We start from the raw sequence: 22041 nt of genomic DNA on the forward strand, positions 1-22041 counted from the left end.
TGTCGACTATAAATTCTAAAAGTAGGGCCGAATTTGGCAACATGGTAATTATGTTCGCTAAATCAAAAAATGGCTTTTTGGAAATAATGAAAAGACGTGGCCATACAAATGGTAATAGGAGTGATTATGAATCAAGAAAGATGTCATTTCATAATTATGGTAACCCATGGTGAGTTTTAAATTACTTCCCAATTGGAAGTACGAAAGATATCATTAATCAAGTTGTCAGAAAATGTCGGGGGGTGAAAATTATGATTTTATACATTCACGAATCCCATCATAATCTCGCATGGGATTTGGGAGGACATCAAGCACGGGTCTGCAAATTATATTTTTTTGTTAAAGGGTTTAAGAAAGAGAGTAGTTGCAAAAAAATTACAATTGAGAAAGTTCATATGCGTATTACTGAAGAAGGGGAACCAGACATTGATGAAATTGAGATGGGGGGGAACTTAAATAGGTTAGAACCCACGAAAATTGAGAATTTTAAAGATAGGATGGCCACCTGGTTTCTTCTAAAGGAAGGGGGTTTTTCGCCCTACATGTAGTCGATGGCGGGGTACGCCGAGAATTATGCACTCCAGTTTGTTAATGGTTGGAATGATAGAAAGGTCACCATTAATGGAATCACATTCCAAGTCACTGAGGAAGTGATTGCCATGGCAACTGGCCTCTCAATCAAGGGGAAAAAATGCAGAAAGATAACCAAAGTCACTGATGAGGCCAATATGAATAGCTTCTTTGTGGATGGTGAGGAACTGATTCGTTACAAAGGAGGGTTTAAAAGAGAAAAGTTGCTTGCCCCATGGGATGATGTGTGCCTGGTCCTTATGAGGTATCTGATGTTGGAGGGCAGGTTCAATGTCTTCTATTACTATCATTTCCCTTTGCTGAATCATTTTAGGAATAGGGATTTCATTTCTATCCCTTTTTACCTCCTACATTCTCTTGAGGATATGGTAGCTGATGTTTGGGAAAAAATGAGTAAAGGTTTAAATTTTACCATAATTCGTCAAGGTTTAATTTTCTGCCTCTATCAATTTCACCTTACCCTGTGCCCCCCAAGGGTGATGGTGGTTGATTCACCCCCAAGCTCCAGTACGAGCACCAAAATCCACACCCCCCGACCCTCCCCTGGTAGGAAAATCAAGAAAAAGAAAAAACCTGATATAACAGTGGAACAAAAAGGAAACAAGAAGTTAAAAATTGAAAAATTGATTGAGGTTGATGGAGAGGATTCAAAGGAGGAGACAAGGGGTAAGGCTAGGAGGAGATTTGGTAGGCTTGCAAAATCTCAAGCTAGGTGTAAATAGAAATCCATCAGAGTCCCAATTGAGGAGGTTGAGGAAGATAGTTCAGAAAATAATAATGGAGGGAGGAGGAAGATATTTCCAACTCCAAGGAGGAGGATGGCAAGGAAGAGGGGGAGAAAAGTTTTAACTCAGGGGACAACTCGGTGGATAATGCCCAGACCCAGGCATCTGTTGGTAATGTTGTGAATACGGAGATCACCCATGTGACTGCTAGCTTCTCCCTTAAACCCATTACCTTTTGTGAAGAAAGCAACAGAATGGAAACCTCCCCCATAACTATTTCCTCCCCCGTTAAAGATAAGTATAAGGTTTCCTCTAACCCAAGGGTTTTGCAAGAGGATTTCCAGGAGCAAAATGCTAAGGAGGAAGTTGTAAAGGTGGAAGCGAAGACTAAAGAAGAGACTGAGAGGCTACAAGAATGATATACCAAACTGGAAATGAGGGTTAAAACTTTGGAGGAAGGGTTTTTTACCTTCTCCAAATTTGGCCTCAAAGTTACACATGCTGCTACCACCACCCTCCAGTTGCTGGCACAGGAAAAGGAGGACACAGGTATGGACATGGAAGATCACAAGTTGCTCTTCAAGTTCCTTGCGGATGATTGGGCACAGATCCTGCTGGATATGAAGGGGAAGGGGAAAAAGGAAAATTAAGTTGTTTAAGTTTATTGGGATCCTTGGATCCAAGACTTTTTATGTTTTATTGTTGGCTAAGGTTTTTCTGGTTTACAACTGTTATTAGGACTCGGGTTGGCCGATGTTGCCAATTTTGGTTATGATAAACTCTCGTAGTTTTCTAGTTTTCTTTGGTTGGTGTTAGCTTAGTTGTTCTATTTCTCTGTTGGTTCTTGCAGACTACTGGTTCTTGATGTTTAGTAAGTCTTTTTTCTACTGGTGGTTCTGCTAGTAATGTGCTGGTTACCAACTTTTTGCTTGTATGGGCCGACCCCCTTGTTATGGTCGCTTTTAATTTCAAAAACATGTTAAAGACATGCACCAAAACAAAGCATAACAAAAAATAAAATTAGATATATGATTCCATATAAGATAATAATAAAAACAAACACAAACATACACTTTGTATATTTATCCTAATAATTAGATTGACACAAAATCTCAAGATTACACCATCAAATGTCCTCCTTACTCTTCCCTGGTTTATTTGCTTGACACCAATACCCATCAAACTATAAAATTTGCAATCCATACATAGCTCCAAAATGCCCTAATTTGGTTTTACCTCAGCTAAATATTCGATGAATTGTTGTATGCATCTGTTCTAAGCTCCACATCATTCCCTATTCTACTACTGAACAAATCTTCCATTTCCCGAGCCTTTGACTGTAATTGCCCACCAATTCCTCCTTCCACCATTACACCCCTCATAGCTTTATAGATCTCTTCCCTACTAAGCTCTCCATTATCCTTTCCCTTCCCAACTTCAACTCTAACCTTGAATTCCTCAACAATTAGCCGAGCATTAATGGCCTGATCCAATTGCATAGGCAAAGCAATCAGAGGCAATCCATTGCTCAATCCTTCCATAATCAAACTCCACCCACAATGGGTCACAAAGCTTCCAGTAGAATGATGAGCCAGAATTTCTCTTTGCAGTGCCTAGCCCACCATTACAATTCCCCTGTTCCCAATCTGAACCCCAAATCCATTTGGCAACAAGGCCAACAAATGATTGTTCTGATTTTCATGAAAATCCCTTTCAGAATTGCAAGGAAACCGAAGAACAAAAATGAATGGCTTCCTGCTGGCCTCTAAACCCAAAGTTATCTCCTCTATCTCCTCTCTGGAGAGAAAATATTCACTACCGAATGATACATAAACAAAAGATGAAGCCCTTCACAAATCCAACCATCTCAAGCAAAGAGAAGAATCACCCAGATATGGAGATTTTTTCCCAAAGAATGGGCACTGATGTTTATTACCCAACAGAGGACCAACTGGTACAACTCTTTTCCCCGATGTTTTCTGCAAAAACTCTATATATTTCCCCTCTAACTCCTCATAGGATTTAATGGCTATGGTAGAACATCCCTTGTAGCAATTCATGATGTGATCCCTCATTGTTAGGTCTCCAATCTTGTAATTATAGAGACCCAATCTCGTTCTTGCTTCAGGCAGCTGCCATGAAATTGCAGAAGATGGGTATTCTGGTGGTGGCTTTGCCAGATTCTTAGGTGTGATTTCATGGGTTTCGCCTCTTGCTGGACTGTAATCGTAGGAATAATATGCGACGCCATAAGTGTTAAAAAAAAAATTGCAGGTATACCGAGCTTAGTAGCTTTAGTAGTAGCCCATGATTGCAATACATCATAAATTATGAAATCTGGGCAAAGCTTTTGGATTAGGGTTTGCAATGGGTCTTGCATTTTGTCTGTTACCTTTATTAGGAGGCCCATCTGATCTGTGGGGAGATCTGTGGTGTTCTCAATCCCAAGCAGCAGACCTTCCACCATCGATAATGGTAAATCTATGAGGTTTATATTTCCTTTTCCTAGAAGACTGTTTTGGTCTGAGAATAATGGCTTGAGCTTTGCTATATTGTGTTGTGTTGAAACGAAAGAGATGTGGATTCCATTGTCTGCAAGCTCTGTAGCGAGGGCCAGGTAGGGGGAAATATGGCCGTGAGCTAGCCATGGAAACATTACAATGTGAGTCAGTTTGTCCATGGCAGAAGGGTTTGCAGGATGTTGAAGATAACCATGGACATTGTATTAAGAAGGAAGAACTGTGATGTTATTTGGTCCAATCAAATTGGAAAATTTTAATACACATCACGTCAGTCAATGTAGATGGAGTACCTTCCCACTCTATTCTCCATATAATCTTCGTCCTACATCCTAGCTAATCTGTGTTTGATTTTCATTTTTAAGTGTCGTTCGTGGGGTAGGATTTATTGTAGGTCGCTGTCTATCGTGCAACTAAAATGTATCATCATAATATGGGAATAAAATGAACAAATGAACGTTAAAATAATACTATATATGAATGTAGTTTCATTGTGGTTATATATCTTAAAGTTGTAAGAAGTGTTAAAAGAGTTTAGTTGTGTGTGCTCAAGAGATTTTTTTTTTTGAGATGTCTATTCAACTGAATTCGATTACGAAAATAGGCGCTTCAAAAAGTATATCTCTTGACTATATAGATATCCTTTTCAAAAAGCTAGTAGCAGTCGCGATGCAAGAAGAAAGATATTATTATAATAAATTTATAATAGTAAAATATAATTATTAAATATATAATATTTTATGATGTATTATAAATTTTATTAGTTCATTTTAAAAATAGATTTAATGCAACATATGTCCTTTGAAAATTTTATTTTATTTTGATCCTATATATGATAATTAATACAATCAAAACGTGTATTTTTAATTCAAGTATCTAGACTTAAATTTAGGGTTGAAACTAGAGTTTTGATTTTCATTAGCATAAACATAAGTTATATCATTACAATTAGATAATAACTTGAAAGAGATAAAGGTCATAGTGGAGCTTATATATATTCTATAATATATAGGGAAGATGAGAGTTGTAAAGACTTTAATTTTATAATATATAGGATTTTTATCTATTATTAAACTAAAGCCTTAATAACTCTTTCCCTTTCTCCTATTTTTTTCTCTTGTCTCTCAATATCTCTCTCTTTCCCAAATATATACATACATATCTCCAACCATAATTACCCCCAACCTCACCCCCCCTCTCCCCCCAACTCTCTCTCTCTCTCTCTGTGTGAAATTGAACAGTAGCATACATTTTGAATTTATTTATAAAGCTTGGTTTATTGCACCTTTTTGTACTGTCATATTTGTCTTTGCACTCAAGGACTCACTTTGGACGCGTGCAACTTCAGGGAAACCACCATCTTGTAGTAAACCACTCCTACTCACTTTGTCTTCCACGGACCCGAGTTGAACATTTTCAAATCTTACAACCACTTTCTCAAAACTCTCATCTACTGTAGCAGTATCCCCTAATTCTTGGAGGAAACTCATTAAAGGTGTGGGTTTCTTCTCCTTAGGAATTTCCAAGTGGGAGGAGGCCATGAGGATATATGGAGGATTTAAATTGATAAAAATCACAAGGGAATAGAGAGAGAAAACCAAAAAAGCTTCTAATTGCATAAAAGAGTGAACCAAATCAAGAAATATAAGAAAAATGTTTCAAACTCATCTATACTTCAGCTCCCAAGAACCTCTGAGAAGAAATGCAACCTCACCACCTTCTTTTTGCTCCAGTAAAATTATAGAAAATCATGGCAACTTAAGAGAAAATGGGTTTACTCAAATCATACTTGAGTGGCAAGTTATGCTAAATAATAGGGAAAAGTTTTGATTTGACGACATATCATAAATTTTAACGAATAGCTTAATATTTTTCACATAGAAAATATGTCTTATTGTCACCTTTTATATAATCATCATTTAATGCATGGTCTTGTACCTTTTACATGTGGCATTCTAGCCTATCACATCACCACGTGTCTATCGGCAATGTAATACATCTCGAAAATTGTGAGCTTTGAACTTCAAAGTTTAAGTTTGAAGGTTCAACTTCCTTCTGCCAAGAAATGTAGGATGAAACATTCTGATGACTAGCTATTCTCGCATTCTCAATGAATCATGAACTCTAAACCATTGAACATAAAGTTTGATGTTTTAAGTTTAGTGTGAAACATTTCCATTCATTGCACCTTAGTAAAATAAATGATGTGGCCTATCAATTAAGATAATACATGACGTGAGATGGACTTTGAGCCTCGAACTTCGCAGTTCAACGATTCAAGTTCATGAGGAAGGCAAGGTAACTACAAGGCACAACATGAAAAATTGGTAACAACTGGAGGACTAAAGAAAAATAGCTTGACCTTTAACTTTGAACTTCAAACCGACTATGGTCAATATCATGGTTCAATGACTACATGTGGACTTAACCATTTGAACATTTAGGCAAAATTCTACAAGACCAAAACATGGGTAACAACTACTATGTTAATATTATAGTTTTTTCTTTGTTATTTCTTCTAAATTATAATGCTAATTATCTGGTTCTAACCATTGTTGGTAATTCAATATATATTACACATACATTGATTTTTTAGTTTTATAGTTTATGTTATACTTTTTAATGCACACATGTTTGGAATCTATATGTTGATCTATGTTGTACTACTTTCAAAAGATATTTAATAGTTGCATCATTGTTGGGTTATTGTCTGCATTCATCATTGTTGGTTATTTCTTGCAAAAACTATGTTTCATGCCACTCTTCTATGTACCATGTCAGAACCTTCCATAAGGAAATTGCAAAAAAAAGGCGTGGATGTTTGTATTAATGTATATGTATATAGGTTTACAAAAATATTTCTTCTAATAGAAGGGAATGAAGCATGTATGTACATTATATTGTTGGAAATATTATTACAACTAAGTTATTGAGAGAGGAGGGGTGAATCAATAACTCTAAAACTTTTATCCCAATTAGTAATTAATCCTTTATATGAATTTTGATATAACTTCATGCATGAGAAACTAAAAATAGTGAAAGCATACAAAACACTTTAACACAAGATTTAATGACCTAGAAACCTTCCAAATAGAAAGTAAAACTAGGACGGGGATGATACCCACAAGCTTTAGTACTACAATATAAAGTTGGCATGTTAAGGCTTATAATGATCACTTCTAATGATCTGCCTTGTTAGGAGCAATAAGGACTGCTAGGTCCACCTTGCAAAAGGATTTACAAACATACAATGAAGTATACACTCGGTAAAGAGATTTATATAAGAATGTTAGGTCTACCTTGTTAAAAGATTTGACTGATCCACCTATTAGGATGAAATAGTAGCTAATCTCTGATCTGCAACTTGGTTTGTTGAATGAGATTCCTCTGAGTGTACAAATCACCTTGCTATAATAGATGAATCTTTGTTGCTCCTTATACTATGGTAGCCTTTGTAATTCACTCTTCTTCTCTTCTATGATGATTACATTACTTCTCTTCGACGATTTGGATGTGATAACAATACATTACATATATATCAATCAAATTACACAATTGCAAAGTTGGCCACAATACAAGTTTACACAAATATTACAAAGTCGGCCAAAGTGTAGAAACTCGAGTCCTGAAGAATGATTTGGTGAGGTTCTGATACTCGGCATCCACTGTCAATGCCTGACATCATCATGCACTTAGTAGATGTAGAAGCTCGATCCATACTGATCACTTCCAAGTAGTCTTGAACTTGATTTGCACTGGTGACTTGAGGAATACTGTGAAACTCGGCATATCAACTGAATCACTTGATTCACACTGCATAGCTCAGTTAGTGATATCACTTCAAGCTCAGTATAAACTTAGTCTCTTGGTCAACACTAAGAAGCTCGGTTACCACTAGACTCGCATCACATCAACTACGAACTTGGTAAGTACTGTACAACTCAGTTTGCACTGGTAAACTTGGCATTCACTGAGATGTTCGATTTACACTACTGATCATCAACTCTGTAGTAACTGCTTGATGCAAACTGAAATCTATCCAAAGGACTCGGTAGCAATTGTAGAACTCGGTAACAACTGAAACACTTGGTTAACACTATTGACTATACAATGTACTCAGTATAAGGTTACAATTTGAATAAGTGTATGTCACCAATAGAAAACATGACTGGAATGTAAACAATCTCCCCGTTTGGCATTAGTGACAAAAACACTTATCAATCAAAACTGAATTATACATCACCTTATATCTCCAACTCGGTAGAGTATACTGTTTTTGAGATTTTTTAAAATTGGTTTTGTAAAGGATACATTTATGTACATGGTAATGCCCCTCCATAGATAATGTACAGTATATTATACATACAATATACATTTTCTTTACATTTTTCTTACAATTTTCTCCCCCTATCTTTTTACATCTTTTTCCTCATGGATTTTGTAGTTTCTCCCTCATTATATCATCTTATATCTTCTACCCTTTTTGACATTAATGCCAAATATTTATACTAAATGTATTTACATAGTAATGCCAAAATGAAACAAGAAGTCTAAATGTACCTTTAGTATGAGTGCTAAAGTCTTGTCCCAGATCTTTTGCAAGATCCTACTTGTGTGTAATGCCACCTGCACTTCTACTAATAGTTCAATCATGTGGTCTGCAATAGAGAAATTATTATCATGGATGAGAGTTTTTGAATATACAATATGCTTTTGCAGTGCATCCATGTTGAGGAGAATCATATTTTGAATATCTACCAAAGTTGATCTTATTCTAGCTTCTTCTCTAAGCATTTCTGCATGTATATCTATCAAAAATATGGTCTTTTTGAAATGGGTAGAGCTTGAACTCGGGTCAAGCTGCAATTGCTAAGCACTCACCTTAAGATCTTCATCAATCTTAGACAATTTGTCTTTTATTTCCTTTGTAAAACTTGAAATATCACATAATTTACCAAAAAGTAAAGTTACATTAGTACAAGAAGTTCCCAGGGAACTCAAAATAGTAGATAACTCTACTTGGTAAATGACAATCTTTTAAGCAATAAGTTCTAAGACCTTATTCTCAAACTTTTTCTCTGCTTTTTGAAATAACTTGTCTTGTCCATCTAAATCTTCATTATACTTTTGGACTACTTCTGCCAACTGATACAAAATTGGTTGAGAAAAATCAACCTTTACACCTATAGCCTCGATCAAAATATTCTTGGCATCCTCAATGATTTTAAATTCTTTCTCTTTTCTCTCTTAGTCTCTGCTGCTTGGCTTTCTTTTGGAGTAATTCTCTTAAGGTCTGCATTTGATTAGGATTGAGTTTTGAAATATTCCAATTAAGAATCAGAATTTCCTCATCAAGATCTACATCCTCCTTTTCTTTACCTTTACCCAAAAAATTTATGCTCGGTTGAGGCTTGGTCTCAACTATCCTTGCACTTATTGCATGTGTTCTTGGAATGAAAACAATGGTTGAAATAGTAGGGCTTGCTACAAAAATTGATAGTGCACTTATTGTAGAAATACTAGTGGTACAAATACCTGAAGTATCCAAAACTGATGCATTCAAAACTATTGAAGAGGGAAGAGTCTGTAGCTCAATAGATAAAGTACTTGGCATTTCAGTCAATGATGTACTAAGTTGGATTGGTGCAAAGATTGATTGAATGTTTGTGCCTGCAGTGCTAGTCACAATCAATCCTTCTGAGGTTGTCTTTGTGCTTGGTGTTGTCGATATTTTGTTTGGAGAGTGAGGAAGTGAGGCTATAATTGCTGCAGCAATCTTAACTAGGTCAGTTTCCTCAACATCCTGTGTACCTTTCTTGGTAGCCTCTTGCTCTTGTTCCTCTTCATCATCCTCATTATCAAAATGTGTTACTTCCTCACCATCTTTCTCTTCAACCTTTTCTTGATCATCATCATCTTTGTCACTTATACTTACTGGAAAATCACTCGATTTATGAAGAAGATATACATTCTTCCATGTATTTGTTGCATTCTTCACAACATGCTCTATTTCATTCAACAAAATAAGATAGGTATTGAATCTTAAAGTAAAATTTTCTTCATTTTTCTTTAGAGATTCTTTCACTTCCTTATCAATCATATTTGGCAAGAGTTGTTTCAAGGTTTGCTCATGAACGTCCTTTGCAATTTTCATTGCTTGTTCCCATCTTGGCTTGGTTTTTTCTATTAATGCATCGGGAATCTGCTAATTGAGTTGGTCAAGTGAGTATTTCCATTTGTCCATCTTGGATATCAACATATCTTCTAGTTGCTTCTGCTCATCAGCTATTCTAATCTCATACTTGAGTGATTTGAAGTTTGTGATGCCTGCACTTGATTACATTTCTTTCATCTTCTCCTCAAATGTGGGTGGAGACCTCTTGAAAATTATGTCTTCCCCTTCTTTGTCTTCTTTCTTCTTAGAAGATCTCCTGGTGAATACTGCAATGGTTGTCATGGCAGGCTTAGTAATGATTACCTTGCCCTTTTTCTTCAGTGGCTCCTCTTCCTCTGATTCTTCATCCTCTACTTTTTCATCTTCACCTTTGCCCTCAGTTAACAGGAGAGCAGAACTTGTTTTCAACTTGGAAATCCTTTTCTTGCCTTTGTTAATTGCCTAAGGGAGCTTAATCTCTACTTCTATTCTGGCCTTAGCCTCATCACATGTGCCAAAATATGCAGCCTTGGGGTCAACTAGTTCATTAATCAATACCTCAATTATATTTTTTGTTTCATCAATGGGTAAAAGCACAAACTTGTGTCACCTTTTGTGATATCTTGTACCGTTTCGACCGGAACCCTTTTGGCCGTAACGGTTTTGGCCGTAATAGATCTGACCGTACACATGTGGTAATTTCGTGCACCTACGTGGCGCGTACCGTTTCAGCCGAAACACGTTCGGCCGAAAGGGTTCTGGCCAAAACTCCAAGCCGGGATAAAACCTGCCGCAAACTTCTAGCGGCTATCATTGTTACTGTTGCGGCTCCTGAATGTTTGGAGAGTGGGTTAAGGGTTTCGACCGTAACTGGTTGGTGGTTTTTTCCTCCCTATTTGTTAATAGTTTTTAAATGTATTTTTTGATTAATAGATGTTAATCGTACTTAAAATAGTTGTTTTTTACATATTTTGTGAGTGAAATGCTTTAAATTGTTTATTTTTTAATATGTTTAAATTATTTCAATTATTTTAGATTATTTTAGAATGGTATTTAAATTAATTTGTTAGCAAAAATGTAGTTAAACATGAGATAAAAACGTAGAAAAATATTAGGAAAAACATTAGGGTAAAATATAGAAAAACATTAGTTAAAAGTGTAGAAAAACATTAGGTTAAAATTTAGAAAAACATTAGGAAAAACATTAGGTTAAAATATAGAAAAATATTAGGTTATGAGGTAAACATGTAAAAAAATATTAGTAAAAAATGTAGCAAACTTCTAGGGAACATTATTCAGTTTCTAACATAACCTGATGGATCTAGAGGTGAAACAATAATATTTTATGGTGAAATTAATTTTGACATTAAATACACCTTCTAACATAACCTTATATTAACTACAATCATAACCCATACCACATTCTAACCATAACATAGGCCCTCTACTAACCGAATGAACCACAATTAGATATTGATGATGTTCATTTTAACAACTAGTTATTGTTAGGTAATAATGATTCTTACATTACCAAATGACACATAACTACCTCATGATACATTTCTAGGTATTTTTATCCATATATATGTTAAGGGGACCTAGGGACTCCTACTAGGTCATTATGTCTGTTATAGGTTGTAATAGGTATTCATATGTTTACTAGCACATAATAGGTATTGTCAGGTAATAATGAGTCTTACATTACCAAACAACACATTACTTGATCACTTATGTCAACTACGTTTTTCAATACGTTATCCATACATGTGTGTCTTAAGGGGACATAGGAGTCGTAATAGGTCATACTATTTTTTATAGGTTCTAATAAATCTTAATATTTATTATTAGGATATAATAGGTCTTATTAGGTAATGATGATTCTTACATTACCATATGACACATAACGACCTCATGATACATTTTTAGGTATTTTTATCCATATATATGTTAAGGGGACCTAGGGACTCCTACTAGGTCATTACGTCTGTTATAGGTTGTAATAGGTATTCATATGTTTACTAGCACATAATAGGTATTGTTAGGTAATAATGAGTCTTACATTACCAAACAACACATTAAGATCACTTATGTCAACTAATACGTTATCCATACATGTGTGTCTTAAGGGGACATAGGAGTCGTAATAGGTCATACTATTTTTTTTAGGTTCTAATAACTCTTAATATGTATTATTAGGATATAATAGGTCTTATTAGGTAATGATGATTCTTACATTACCAAATGACACATAATGACCTCATGATACATTTTTAGGTATTTTTATCCATATATATGTTAAGGGGACCTAGGGACTCCTACTAGGTCATTACGTCTGTTATAGGTTGTAATAGGTATTCATATGTTTACTAGCACATAATAGGTATTGTTAGGTAATAATGAGCCTTACATTACCAAACAACACATTACTTGATCACTTATGTCAATTGCATTTTTCAATACGTTATCCATACATGTGTGTCTTAAAGGGACATAGGAGTCGTAATAGGTCATACTATTTTTTATAGGTTCTAATAAATCTTAATATGTATTATTAGGATATAATAGGTCTTATTAGGTAATGATGATTCTTACATTAACAAATGACACATAACGACCTCATGATACATTTTTAGGTATTTTTATCCATATATATGTTAAGGGGACCTAGGGACTCCTACTAGGTCATTACGTCTGTTATAGGTTGTAATAGGTATTCATATGTTTACTAGCACATAATAGGTATTGTCAGGTAATAATGAGCCTTACATTACCAAACAACACATTACTTTATCACTTATGTCAATTGCATTTTTCAATACGTTATCCATACATGTGTGTCTTAAAGGGACATAGGAGTCGTAATAGGTCATACTATTTTTTACAGGTTCTAATAAATCTTAATATGTATTATTAGGATATAATAGGTCTTATTAGGTAATGATGATTCTTACATTAACAAATGACACATAACGACCTCATGATACATTTTTAGGTATTTTTATCCATATATATGTTAAGGGGACCTAGGGACTCCTACTAGGTCATTACGTCTGTTATAGGTTGTAATAGGTATTCATATGTTTACTAGCACATAATAGGTATTGTCAGGTAATAATGAGTCTTACATTACCAAACAACACATTAATATCACTTATGTCAACTGCGTCTTTCAATACGTTATCCATACATGTGTGTCTTAAGGGGACATAGGAGTCGTAATAGGTCATACTATTTTTTTTAGGTTCTAATAACTCTTAATATGTATTATTAGGATATAATAGGTCTTATTAGGTAATGATAATTCTTACATTATCAAATGACACATAACGACCTCATGATACATTTCTAGGTATTTTTATCCATATATATGTTAAGGGGACCTAGGGACTCCTACTAGGTCATTACGTTTGTTATAGGTTGTAATAGGTATTCATATGTTTAAACTAGCACATAATAGACTGACCTTACTATCAACCTTAATAAAACTATATCCCATTTACTTTATTAACATTCTTAACTCTAATTCAAACTAGTAAATTAAGTCATGAGTTCTAAATTGTAAATTAACATTTGCTAACTAAACTCATTTACTTATCTAGTAACAAATTTTTCTATCCCTATGTCCTAACTCTCATCTACACTCCCCATAATCATCAAAGCATTTACATCAAAATTTAGATTTTAGTCAAGAATTATATTTTTTTATTGCATGTATGTACATGTGTGCACTTAGTTATCATTTAATCAAGAAATTTTATTTTATTTTTATTGCATATACATGTACATGTACGAATATTTATTTTTCACATTTGCATGAGCACGTTACAATGTACATTAGATATGGTCTCTAAGATAATTTGTTTTAAAATACATATGTATGTTACATGATTGTTCATTTAGCACCATACATTTAATGTTGTGTATTTATATGTACATGTGTTTCAAATTAAATTTAACTTTTAATTATTTTAATTTAAATAGACTTGTATATTTATATTTGTATATATATGCATGTGCAGATCTCTAGATATTTATCGCTCAGATTGTAGCTTCACATTCATATTCTCATATTTATTTTCATATATACATTATGGCATCCAGTTCTGGGGATCGTGCTCCTGCATCCTCAGGGGATGCCAGTGTTCATGGTGGGGGTCAGAGTGCTGAGTCTGGTACAGCACGTAGATCGACCTCCACCCATGATAGACAACAGTTATTTAGAGATATAGTGGCGAGATTATCTCGTGCTATGCAGGTTTTGGATAGCTCGCTTTCCTCTTCTACCACTCTCCCTAATAGGGAGAAGGTCATAGCGATGTGAGAGGAGTTATTGTGTATGATTCAGACAGTTGAATCATACAACCCTTTTGATGATATGAGCATTGAGACATTTTATTCTTCTTTATCTCACAGTGTCACTAGCACTGTGAAGTACACACAGATTGATACTGAGGTTTCCACTGGCATGGTGAAAACCATGTTTCCATCTTATGCAAATCTTCGTAGAGTCAGAGGCTACTCTACGACGAAGTGTATTGATCCACTCGTCGCACCATTGATGTATCCTCGTTGGTTGGCTACTCATCATAGATGGCCACAGAAGGATGAGTTCCCCCTATATTTTTGCAAACAATTGTTTGCAAAATTTCATTTACACTATGATGTTGACATTACAGATTATCCAGGGCATGTTGGGCAGGGTCAGGGGAGACTTTTTGATAGATTTAGACCTGCGAACACTCCTGTGCCCATTAACAAACGGGCAATGGTGGGTCCAAACCTTTTGGTTATGCCGAGAGGTCCACAGATGGCTACTACAGGTGAGAGTGTTCTTGATGACATAATTAGGACACAGATTTTTTCGAGCATCGCCACCGTCACCACACAGTTACACGAGATTTCTTCTAATCGATTTAGTTGATATATGCTATGGTCTCGAGGTACCGCTCCCACAGCTGCATCATCTATCACACCTGTTGATGATGATTATGGAGTTGCAGACATACCTTCTCCTGTAGACATTTCTGCAGTCTTAGAGGTGGATGCATTGCATCGTTTGGCATCATATTTAGCATCTGATCTTTTAGATGCATATTGAGCATTATCTACACTCTCAGGGATTCCACTTCGTGACATGAGCTCTCAGATTGGACATATTTCGCCACGTACAATAGTCCCAGAGGATTCACAAAGGCAGGAGGACATTCCTGCACCTTCTACTACTCCTACTGCTACATAGGCCTAGGCTACAGCACCAGCCCTAGCTACTCAGGACCCTACAGAACCCCCCTACTTAGGATCTCAGTGGCACCATACAGCATGGTCTATTTACTTCCATGCTTTCAGATCAGGGCCACACTATTGACTTGGATGCTGATACTATTTTTTCATTACATGATTAAGATATCAATCAAATCGGCAGAGCATTACATAATGCTACGGTAAATATTTCTATATGTTTAGATTTATTTTTATTATAGTAAATAATATGTCTATATGTTTAAATTAATGTATATGTGTGTGTTTGTGTATGTGTTATAGGGTTTGAGTGATAGTATGTTACATTTTGCTGATCTGCAGACACCGACAGATCCTACACGTCATGAGTCCCAGGTATGTTACAATTTATATATATATATATATATATATATTTGATTTATATACATGTAGATCTTGATATAATTTATCTGTACCCATAATTAAATGGCTCACTTGTTATCATTTGACACAGGGTTCAGATGCAGCTAATAGACCCTTTTGGGGACAAGGCCCAGAATCAGGAGGGGGGATGTAGCTGATTAGATCATATGTGGCCTTTTATTTTATTAAACACATGTTATGTCTAGATACATATTTATATGGATAGTTTGATGTTTTATATGTTATTTCCATATGCATACATTTTATATCCAGACACTTTGATGTCTTATATGTTATTTTCAGATACATGGTTTATATGGACACTTTGATGTTTTATATGTTATTTCTAGATACGTGTTTATATCATGGACACTAAATGATGTTTTATATGTTATTTTGAGATACATGCTTATATGGAGATTTTGATGTTTTATATATGTTATTTCCAGACATTTGATCTACATGATCTATTTTTATACATTTAATATGGGTACATTATATTCTCCAGATATATGCACATGTATGTTATTGATCTTTTAGTGTAGACGTCTATTTTATTGATCTTTTGATGTCTTCATCTTTTATGTAACTTATGTATGTGTTATGCACATGTTTCTATATGTTATTCATATTTTCAATATTCAAGTTTACATGTATATGTATAGTTATTCATCTTAGTGCCTTAATCTAAGTGTAATTAACTATATAATGTTAATGGTCGATGTACATAACAATATAACATATTTTTAATGAGATGTCTTAATTAACTGTATAATTAACTATATTTAGTCTAATTATATTTAATGTAGATCATGTATTAACTATATTTAATGACATGCTTTAATTAACTATAATTAACTATATTAAATCTAATTATATTTAATGTCTTAATAATTAAGTCTATTTAATGACATGCCTTAATTAACTATAATTAACTATATTTAACCTAATTAACTATAACTAACTATATTTAATCCTATTAACTATATTTAATCTAATTATATTTAATGTCTTACTAATTAACTCTATTTAATGACTTAATTAACTCTATTTAATGACATGCCTTAATTAACTATAATTAACTATAACTAACTATATTTAATCTAATTATATTTAATGTCTTAATAATTAACTCTATTTAATGACATGCCTTAATTAACTATATTTAACCTTTAAATTAATTATATTTAATCTAATTATATTTAATGTCTTAATAATTAACTCTATTTAATGACTTAATTAACTGTATTTAATGACATACATTCTTAATTAACTATAATTAACAGCATTTAATTAATAAAATATAATGTACATGTAATTATATGTAACATAGTTCATATAACATATACATGTAATCTTAACATAACGGTTATATACAAACATAAAGAATGTATCATATAAGAACATATAAAGATTATATATACATACAAATACATACAAATACTAAAAAGGTTGTCTTAAGGGGAGGTCCTAAGAGACCTGGTCTTAAATGAGATATCCATGTTGAATTTAAATAAAAATAACAATACATGTCTAATTTTGCATATGCAAGATAAATGATCTAATGTACAAAAATTTATATAAAACAAATATCCTATCAATATTAAATATGAAAGTATAAGAGCTATACAGGCATAACTCAACTAGAGCTCCACAATAAGTACATAGGTAAACTAGAGCTCCACAAACATGTATTGTTAGGATCCTCTCTACTTTTTATTATCTCTAGAAGTTTTTCATGTTCTTCAATAGGCAATTTCCACTTTTGATTTCCATGACGTCCTTTTCTTTGTACTGCTTAAAATTGTAATTTGGTTGCTATAACATGGTTACTATAGTGTAAAACCTTTTCTCCAGGCTTGTATTCAATAAATTCAATACCACTACCAATTACCCTTGTTTGTTGATAATATGTTCCTTCAATAACAATTGATCCAATTGGATATGACTGTTCATCAGCATCTATAGTTCCTTCTAGCAACTTGTGTTTTGCTTTTGTGCATCTTAAAAGATAATAGTCCACATTTTCTGCATTATCTGGTAAGGCTTGATCTGCAAAAATATCTCCTACATGTATATAAAAAGAGAAATATAAATTAATTTTAAAACAAATATACATGTATATTAATTTATATATATGTATATATGCACACAAACCTGCCACAACTAAATCAGAAATGCGCTCATAATCAGCTGAATATACAGGATCATGAATGTCAATGTCAATGTCAACATCTTCAAACATTCTCTGACATATTTTGAAATTTGAAAATTCTTGTTTGAATGCTTCAAAAAGTTCACTTTGAGTTATATCTATGAAATGTTTTGGATGTTCAATTTTGGCCGTTGTTTCTTGATCTTTAATTTGTATAGTATCACGCCTGTTGGAAGAAACACGAGAATGTGTGGTCCAAAATTCAATAACTTGTCTTTTTACTTCTTCAGAAATCCTGTCTTTTCGAGGAACTCTACAAATATTCACCCAGTTATTCTCAATGTTATCATCTAGCATATTTCTCCTCTTGATGTATCTCTGGACAGTTCTTCTAGATATATGTAGTACATCAAAAATTGCACATACCTATTTTCTATGTGTCAATTTTCTACTAGATATAGTAGTCATCAATGCTCTACGTGCATTACTCAAATCACCTCCTTGAGTTGTGTTGTCAATTTTGTTGTAAGCATTTTGCAAATTTTCAACTATTGTTTTATTAATATTATGAGCATGGTTTTTCCTGTTATCAACACCCAACAACTCTAAGACAGGTCTCAAATATCTTCTCCTAAATAACTTGACAAATAATTGTGCCTGTCCAAATATACTTTTATCCTTGAAATATTCATCCCACATGTTCTGACAATGCTTTTTGATAGTGTTATCATTTATCATATCTTTAGATGGAATTTGATTAAAAAGTAGTTCTTTATCCAAATCCATCAAATTTTTTATGCTTTCTAATTTTTCTCTATCAATAGAACTGCCAATTTCTTCCTCTTCATTACTTTCATTTTCTTTATGAATCTCATCATGTTCAAGAATTTTAGTAGGTTGGTTTTGAGCATGTTTTGTATGGCCTTTCATTTTGTCATCTCTTTTTCTATCATATTTCCTTGATCTTTTCCTTTTACTACCCATTGAATAATTCAACCTATAGAAAAATAAATAAATAAAATTTAGATTTCACTAAATATTAGCTAATGGTTCAATATTTAATACACAAAAATAAAAATAATTAGAAGAGAAAAAAAGCACCTTCAAAATATTCGATCCTTTGCAATATTGATTAAATCCACAAAATAGTTGTTGAAAATTGCTTCAAAATTAATTGTTTTTTGCAAATCTTCTTCCAATTTTCGTTGTCCCTATATATTTAATTATTTAAAAAAGATAAAACAATATTTTTTTTATATCAAAAAGTCACACTAACCGCTAGCAGTTTTTCAAGCTGACTAGGGGTTTCAGCCGGAACTGTTCCGGCTGAAACCATTACGGCCGAAACTGTTTCGGTCGTAACTGTCTTTGTGGTAGCCTATGTGGCAGCCAAACAAGCAAAAATTAGAACTTTTGTAAACATCTCACTTTGAAGGCCAATTTGACCTACTAAATTGAAGTATTTTTTAAAACTAAAAATATACTTTTGTAGTTCTCAGAGTCACGATTATGATTGTATAATTTTTTTAAAGTTTTGATTACAAATAATATGTTATAATTTAAAAATATTACAAGTAGGTATCTTAAGATTCAGGAAGATGTCTATTCAAAAATAAGAAAAAAATAGTAAATCATGTTAATTTTTTTAAAAAATTTTATGGTGCACTAGAGGAGAGAGTCTTCTTCAAGAATATGTAATTTAAAATTAAAAAAATATAGATTTGATGGAAAAAGTTTGACGGGAGGAAAAAACTGTCTATTTCTGATAACTTTGAATTTGACTAGTTATAACTTCGACTTTGACCAGTTATAACTTCAAAAATATTAGCCGAATTTCAATTTTTCTTTTTTGGTGCACCAGGTATACATGTTAACTCTAACATATTCCAAAATCAAACCAAAATATGAACATTTCCATATATTTGTTTGCCGGGAAATTTTTTTTATATTTTTAGTATTTTTAAAAAATTAAAAAATACACTTTAAAAATTCAAAAATAAATAAAATTTTCACTCAATTTTTTAAAAAAAAATTATAGATATAAACTTCATCCAATTTTACACATTTCATTAGTTTACATCATCTTCAAATTCTAAGCACAAATGCCACTTTTATTTTGTTAAAGTTGAAGACTTTAAATTCTGATATCACTTCTCCTTTATAAAAGGTGACACAAGTTTATGCTTTTACCCCAATGTTTACCTCATATCCTAGAGGTTTAACCCATGCAATTCTAGGCCTAACTGCTTGAATGTATACTTTATCACTATCTACCATAAAATAAATATCATCTTTATAGTCCTCAACTAGTTTCTTGGGGATCTAGTAGCTATTATTCATTTTATCCTTGAATGCATCAAAATAATTATCCATGATACTAGTGTAATTTTCTCCCATTTCAACAATATATTCATTAATCTGATAGAGTACTGGTACATCTTTCCTCCAAACAATATTACTTTTAGATGGAAAGAATTTTTGAACATAAAAGAATAAACATGTCAAAAGTGAGCCAAACTTACATGTGTTGTTCTTTGATGTCCTGATGCTTCCCATGTTCTTGTTGAATTGATTCAATAGTAGCTTGACAAGGTCAAGAGAAAGGTTATTCTTGACTACCTTGTATGCCATGTCCATAGCTTCATATGACACACTATTCAACCTTCTCGAACTGTAGATCTTGTGTGCAATAACATGAATACCAAACTTTAACTCCATGTTAGTGACACTACTTATTTTTATTCCCCTACCATCCCACTCAGCTAGGGTTTTCTTCTCCAGTTTGACCCGACCTAAGGTTTTAGTCATTTTTGCTTTAGCCAACATAGGGAGACCAATGATCCTGTGGATCATCTTCTTGGCAATCAATATTGGTTGCTTCAACCACAACTACCCATTGTGCACAAAACTAAGGATAAACCTAATCCATTTCACTTGGAAGTCACAGTGCATGTGAGGAATATGGGTTAAACCTTTGGCTTCAAAATGTTGGTGCTTAGGTTTCAAAACAACATCAACACATAGCTCCTTTAAACATTCATCAATTTCTAGAGTACCAATATCTTGAATTGCATATTTAAAATGAGAATGAATGTCGTTGATTAACAATAGCTTAGGAGGGATTTGCAACTATGCTCCACTCGGATCTAGGGTTTCAACGATGGTAGGAGTGAGCTTGAAGTTTGGTGCTTCCATTCTACACACCAAACCAACATATATGATCCTTGTTTTGCCTTGCTACTAGTAGCTGCCATCTTCACTCAGTAGGGTTTGAGAGAATTAAAATTTTTTGATAACAATTTGCTCAAATTGCTTGATTTCTCTTTGAAGATCACTTTGGAAAATTGCTCTTGAAAATCCATGGTAAAGATGACCTCGATTTCATTCCTTTTGTCAAATTTCTCCATAAATGCCTGGTACGAATCTTAGATAAAATTGACAGACTATCATCCACTTTGCTTGCATTAAATACTTAGTAGAGTCTTCCATCATTCGGTAACCATATAAAACTTGGTTACTCCTGAGCTCACTCGATAGAGTCTATGACCCAACTTTAATTAGTAAGGAAGGTAACTCAATAGTAACTGGTACCTCTTACTCGGTGATCCCTTTGTATCTTGAATACTGATATGGATCTTTTGTCTTGTCAACTGGAACTTATTTAGATGTCTTCTTTGATAGCCTGGTTACAGTTTTCTTTTGAGAAATCAAATGGAAATGGTGGAGTCACTCAATTCTTGAGTGACTTGATTATCATTGCTTGGACTTGCATTCTCAGTAGACTTTGGAACCCATTGTCATTTCATTTGTTTTATGATGTTATCAACTTTTTTTTTCTTTTCATCTTCTATTCTTTTAGTGTTCATACAGTTCTTGGCAAGATGACCAAGTTCTATACAAATGAAAAATCTTTTGGCGGTATCTCTTTTCTTCATGTGATTCTTTACACAATTCATTCTAATGTGTTCAAATTCTCCATAGTAATGACATCTGCACCAAGTGTTATAGTACTAACCAAATATAGCTTTCACAATTTGTTCTACTAGATTCAATATCTTGGTTTTGCATTCTGATGACTTATGCCCATGCTTCTTACATTTATGAAATTTACCTTCAAATTTTGGTTTCTCTTTGCATTCATTTTCTTTATGACCATGTTGATTACAATTGTAGCATTTTCCATTGAATCTTGTTTTTCCATTGCTCCAACATTTGTTTGAAGTATGACCTATCTTACCACAATGACTAGAAGTAGGT

At 33.5% G+C, this 22041-nt stretch overlaps 1 pseudogene; it reads right to left on the reverse strand.

The window, feature by feature from the left end:
* Positions 1-2366: 2366 nt before the first annotated feature.
* LOC149563116 (mogroside IIIx synthase-like) lies at positions 2367-4032 on the reverse strand (annotated as a pseudogene).
* Positions 4033-22041: the final 18009 nt, after the last annotated feature.

This window comes from Cupressus sempervirens, chromosome 4, assembly GCF_028749045.1.
Source record: "Cupressus sempervirens isolate cs-2001-9-10 chromosome 4, ASM2874904v1, whole genome shotgun sequence".
Taxonomy (NCBI): Eukaryota; Viridiplantae; Streptophyta; class Pinopsida; order Cupressales; family Cupressaceae; genus Cupressus; species Cupressus sempervirens.